The sequence below is a fragment of the Hibiscus syriacus genome, unplaced genomic scaffold (genome assembly GCF_006381635.1).
Source record: "Hibiscus syriacus cultivar Baekdansim isolate YM2019G1 unplaced genomic scaffold, ASM638163v2 tig00110610_pilon, whole genome shotgun sequence".
Lineage (NCBI taxonomy): Eukaryota > Viridiplantae > Streptophyta > Magnoliopsida > Malvales > Malvaceae > Hibiscus > Hibiscus syriacus.
In genome coordinates this window covers 312,755-319,268 of record NW_024062800.1, presented here as the reverse complement: position 1 = coordinate 319,268, position 6,514 = coordinate 312,755, and positions in this window count along the sequence as shown.

Below are 6,514 nucleotides of genomic sequence, written 5' to 3'. Positions count from 1 at the left end.
AGAACCACCACCATCAGTTCTGAACTTTAGGTTGTACTCCATGGGTGTCTCTATAGGCTTGCAGATCATCATACCAGTTTCAGATAACAAAACCAAAACATACTTCCTTTGATTTATCACAATGCCACTACTTGTTCTAGTCACTTCCATACCCAGGAAATACCTTAAGGAACCAAGGTCCTTAGTTTCAAATTCCTTTGCTAAGAAATTCTTCAACCTTGAAATTTTAGAAGAATCATCACCAGTGATGATTATATCATCAACATAGACTATTAGAATAGTCTTTTTGTTCCCGGAAGTTGTTTTAACAAATAGAGTGTGATCAGTCTGGCACTGACGATAGTTCGAAGTGTAAAATAGCTTTGGTAAACCTCTCAAACCAAGCACGTGGCGACTGTTTAAGGCCTTATAAAGACTTTAGAAGTTTGCAAACTTGTCCCGAATTAGAAGTCGAATATAAGCCATGTGGTTTCTGCATATACACTTTCTCCTTTAAAGTACCATTAAGGAAAGCGTTTTTAACATCGAGGTGATGAAGTGGCCTGTCTAAATTTGCAGCAATAGACAATAATATGCGAACGGTGTTGAGCTTTGCAACTGGTGCAAAAGCTTCTTGATAATCAATCCCGTAAGACTGAGTGAACCCTCTTGCCACCAACCTAGCCTTAAAACATTCAATACTTCCATTCGCATTATATTTAACTATGAATATCCACTTGCAACTTACAACCTTTTTCCCGAAAGGTAAATCAATCATAATCCAAGTCTTGTTTGCCTCCAATGCCTTGATCTCTTCTTCAACAACCTTTCTCCACCAAGGGTCCTTTAAGGCCTCATCAATGGTTTTAAGAATGAAGCAAGTATCAACTTTGGCTGTAAAGGCCTTGAATGTCGACATAAGCCTCCCATATGCCACATATTTCTGAATTGGGTGCTGAGTACAACTCCTGACACCTTTCCTTTGAGCAATAGGTAAGTCAGAAGAATCAATTAAAGGAGCAATAGTTGTATCATTCAAAGTTGTCATACCTTCATTATCATTCAAGGAAATTGGAATCGAATCAAGTTCTTGAGCAGTCCTAAGTTGTGTAGCAGGTCGTTTCTTTCTCCTCATATAAACACCGAGTTCTCTTGCTTTAGCCTGAGCAGGAGCAGTTTTAGGTAGGGGGATGTTTTATTTGGTGGTTGTGGTAAAACTGGTAGAGGATTGAAAAAAAGAAGAGGTAACTGGTGCATCAAGGGGTAAAAGAATCTGTTGGGGCTGAAGTTCATTCAAACTCTCCCCCTGAATTTCAGAATTGAAAAAAATAAGATTTAAACTCATGAAATGTAACATCCATGGAGACATAAAACTTCCGAGTAGTAGGGAATAGCATTTTTATCCTTTTTAAGAGAGGAATAGCCAAGGAAAACACATTTAATAGCCCGCGGATCTATTTACCTCGATATTGTTTATAAATATGGACAAAAACATATGATCCAAACACTCGAACAAGAAGGGTACAAGCCATGGATTTAAAATATGGATATGTTCGAAGTAACATCTCTTTTGGTGTTTGAAATCTCAAAATTTGGCTAGGTAAGCGGTTTATGAGGTAGGTAGCAGTAAGTAAGGCCTCGCCCCAAAATTGTTTAGGTACATTGGCTGAAAACAACAAAGAATAGGAAACCTCAAGTAGGTGCTTGTTTTTCCTCTCTGCCACCCCATTTTTTTGGGGAGTATCAACACACAAGCTAATGTGAATAATGCCTTTTTCATTAAGAAAGGAACCCAATTGTCATTGTAAAAAACTCACTGTCATTGTCACTTTTAAGGACTTTGATGTGATTGTCAAATTGGGTTCGAACCATATGATAAAAGGTATGAAAAATACTCTCATTTTCAGATTTGGTTTTCATTAAATACGTCCAAGTGGTTGTGATCATCAATAAAGGAAACAAACCATTTAGCCCCGGTTACATTAGGAATAGGCAATGGACCCCAAATATCAATGTGAATAAGAGAGAGAGGTTGGGACGGTTGATAAAATGAAGATGGAAAAGATGATCGTTTATGTTTTGCAAGTTGGCATACATCACAGGTAAAAGAAGATACTTTTTATTTATAAATAATGCAGGAAACAACTTGTCGTAACCGGTTTTCGTCCGGGCACGAAATATTATACTTGGCATGGAAATTGATGTGAATAAATATTTTTGAAAATAATTTGGGAGTCGCCATCGACCTTTTGGATCAGGTAGGTCGAATACCTAAAAATTATTTTCTTTAAAAGAGTTTTAAGAAAACATCAATTAAAAAAAATGAACTGATCTGCGTTTTATAACCAAAAATTCGTTCTTTTTAATAATAAAAAGGATTCGTGGTCGGTTACGTTTAGGGAAGGATTAGCACCCCTACAACGCCCAAAATTGGTACTTTTTAATTATAAATTGTCTCTATTTATTAAAATTTAAAAATTCAAAAATATATTTAATTTATAATCCTATTATTTCAAAATTGTATAAAAAAATATTTATTTATTTAAAAATATCAGAAAAGAACTTCTAGGTGCCTTAAGACAGCTCTTTTCTTTGATATTGATAAATATTAATTTAAATAATATTGTTTAATTTTTAATTTTAAAATATCAGAATAGGACATCCAGTTGTATTAAGACTGTCATTTTCTTTGATATTGAAAACTAAATATTAAAATAATTTATTTAAAATAAATATTTATTTATTATATATTTATAACAACATTTAAATATATAAACAAATAAAAAAAATTACAATTATAACTATATATTTAAAAGCAATAAAAAAAATACTTAAAATAAATGACTAAAATATAGTGAAATTAAAAAACCTTAATTCATAATTAATCAGAATTACAGGGATTAAACATACTATTTTCTTATTTAATAATTTAGTGACTAAAATAAAATTATCTAAAATTCGGATATTATAATAAAATAAATTAAAAATATAAACTAGGGATTAAAATATTATTTATTAAAATTAAGGGATTAAATCTGTTATTTATCCTAAATATATTATTTTAATATAAAGGACTAAAATGAATAAAATTGAAATTCGAAGACTGAATTAAAAATATTATAAAATTTATTTAGTGACTAAAATGTAAATTTTACAAGTTAGGAGGACGGCGGACGGGGTTTAACTATTGTCTAATTACGCGCATAGTCCTTCCCGAAACGACGTCGTTCGGGAAGGCCTATATAAGGTCCAAAACCGGCTGGCCCGAAGGGCCAGCTTCATTTCTTCATTTTCCCTCTCTCTCTCCTCTCTGAGAGAGAGAAATTTTCTCTCGCTTCTCTCTAAAACAGAGAGAAGCCAACCGGCCGGCAACCGTCAGCCGGCGTTCGTCCGCCGCCAACCACCGTCGCCGGCCACCGTCTTCGGTGGCCGGAAATTTTTTTTTTTACATCGAAACGTAGATCGGACCGTCCTAATGACGGTTCCGATGATCTTTTCCTTTAAACGGCTCCCAATCGGAGCAAATCTAAAAAAAATACCTTCGGTTTTTCGAAGGTTTTGGTGAGATCCGGCGGTCGACTTCCTCGGTATGTTTCTCTCCTCCTTTTTCTTCTATTTTTGGTTGCTGGTTGTGGGATGTTGACTGAGATCGTTGGTAATAGTTTTTTTTCTATATTGTTTCTCTGTTTTTTCTTTCTCCGGCTCTGTCTCTCTCTTTTTTTCTCTGTTGGTTTTTTTTCAGGTTCGGGTGGTGGTTTTTATAGCCACCACCGGTGTGGCCATCGGACCGGTCCGAAGAGGGGGTTTCGGTGAGTCACCGGACTACCAGTGGTGACTCACCCCTTAGCCATGGCGTGTGGAGGGCAGCTGGGTCTTCTGGAGTCTTCGTTTAGGACGTGGCAGCGGCGGAGGCGGCGAGAGCAGCAGCGGCGGCTGCGTGGCCCTAGGGTATCATACCCTAGGGTTTCTATCTGGAGCCATCTGGACCGTTGGATCTTGCCAGATCCAACGGTAGCAAGCTGAGGCGGCTGAGCATGGGATTAGGGTTAGGAAACCCTAACTGAAACCCTAAATTGGTTTAGGGTTTCCTTTTGGGTCTGGGCCGGTTCTGGTTGTGTGTAACTGGGCCGGTCCAGTTGTAATTGGGCCTGTAATTAATTATTTATATGTAATATATATTTAATAATAATAATAATGATAATCATAATAATAATAATAATAATAATAATAATAATATGGGTAAAAAATTAGTATCTTCAGCTGCCCCTCTTTGCTCATTCTTGTGTTAACAAGAATAGGGCAAAGATGAAAAGATAATAAATTTTTTTATCCATTTGGCTTCACTTGATCATAATGGAGATATTGAATAAATTCTTCTCTTTCTTCAGATGAGTTCTTCTCATTATGAACTTTCTGCTGGGGATGATGCTGATCTCTTTCTTTCTGTGATAGAGTCATTCAAAAGGTTGAATAAGCTTTTGATGAGTTCTTCTCATTATGAACTTTCTCTAGAAAGGCTGATGCTAATCTATCTCCTTCTGTGATAGAATTATTGAACAAGTTCTTCTTATTATGAACTTCTTCTTCCTTCTTCAGATGACGAGTTCTTCTCATTATGAACTCTACTTGGCAATGTTGATCCATCCAATGATGAATTCCAAAAGATTGAACAAGTTCTTCTCATTATGAACTTCTTCTTCCTTCTTCAGATGACGAGTTCTTCTCATTATGAACTCTACCTGGCAACGTTGATCCATCAAATGATGAATTCAAAAAAAAAGTTGAACAAGTTCTTCTCATTATGAACTTCTTCTTCCTTCTTCAGATGACGAGTTCTTCTCATTATGAACCTTCTCTGGCAAAAATAATCCATCAAGTGATGAATTCAGACAAAAGGTTGAATAAATTCTTCTCATTATGGACTTCTTCTTCATTCTTCAGATGAGTTCTTCTCATTATGAACTTTTTCTGGAAAAGCTAATCCATCAATTTGATGAATTCAAATAAAAGGTTGAACAAATTCTTCTCATTATGAACTTCTTCTTCCTTCTTCAAATGAGTTCTTCTCATTATGAACTTCTTCTGGAAAAGCTAATCCATCAATTTGATGAATTCAAATAAAAGGTTGAACAAATTCTTCTCATTATGAACTTCTTCTTCCTTCTTCAAATGAGTTCTTCTCATTATGAACTTCTTTGGCAAAAATAATCCATCAAGTGATGAATTCAGACAAAAGGTTGAACAAATTCTTCTCATTATGAACTTCTTCTTCCTCCTTCAGATGATGAGTTCTTCTCATTATGAACCTTCTCTGGAAAAGATAATCCATCAAATGATAGATTTGAATCTTTGCTAAAATCTTTGAAATTCTTGTTAAAAATTCAACATAGATGAAAATGAATGAAAATGCACCTATTTTTGTAACCACCTAAAATATGATGCATGAATGTTAATTTATTTGATTTCAGACTGGTGAATTGAGTATTTCTTCAATTGTAAAAACCCAATAGATCTTTCTTCTTCAAATCAGAGAATCTATCATCTTTGACAAATGTAGATATAATGTCACAAAACCTCTTGAGAATAAAACTCAATAGTATAGGCTCTTGAAAAGCTTGCATTCAGGCAACATGTTGATTCTGATAACAACTCATCTGATTATGAAGTGACCTTTCAAGATGATTTCACAGATATCGATAATTCTTCTAATACCGAGAAATCTTGAATTCTGATTCTGATGAAGAGAATAAACTGTTATACTTGACAGAAATGGGATTCTCAGAAGCTGAAACTTCAAATAGCCCTGGAGAAATGGGGTCCAGATTCATCAATTGCAAAATTGATAGATTTTATATGTGCTGCTCAAATGACTAAAGATGCTGACGCACTTCTTCCGGTAAAAGATGGGAAGCCATTATGTGATGATCCCAATTACAAGAAAAGGCAAAACCTGGACTATGATTTTTGGGAAAGGAATAAGCAAAAGAAGCTTGAAAAGAAACTTTTTAATGAAGACGATCATGCAGTTCATCTTTTAATTCCAATGATTGGTTCTGTAGTTCCTACCAAACCAGATTAGATAACTCAAAGAACACTTCCAGAAGATGCTATTGGCAAATTCATCTTCTAAATTCAATGATTGGTTTACCAAACCAGATCAGATAACTCAAAGAACACATCCAGAAGATGCTATTGGCAAATTCATCTTCTAAATTCAATGATTGGTTCTGTCCAACCAGATCAGATAACTCAAAGAACACTTCCAGAAGATGCTATTGGCAAATTCATCTTTCATTTAATGTTTGGACTAGGATATCACAATGCTTATTCGATGTAGAGCCAGAATTTGTAGATTCGAAGCATTTCCATGCTACTACACTGAAAAGGGCTATATTCATAATTTTGCCAATTAAGAACAGATTTTCTCTTTATTCTGCTTCCTCCATGTGCTGATGCTTTTCCATTGACAAAGAAATGATGGCCTTTCTGGGATCCAAGAACAAAGTTGAACTGTTTATAAACATGTACAGGAAGT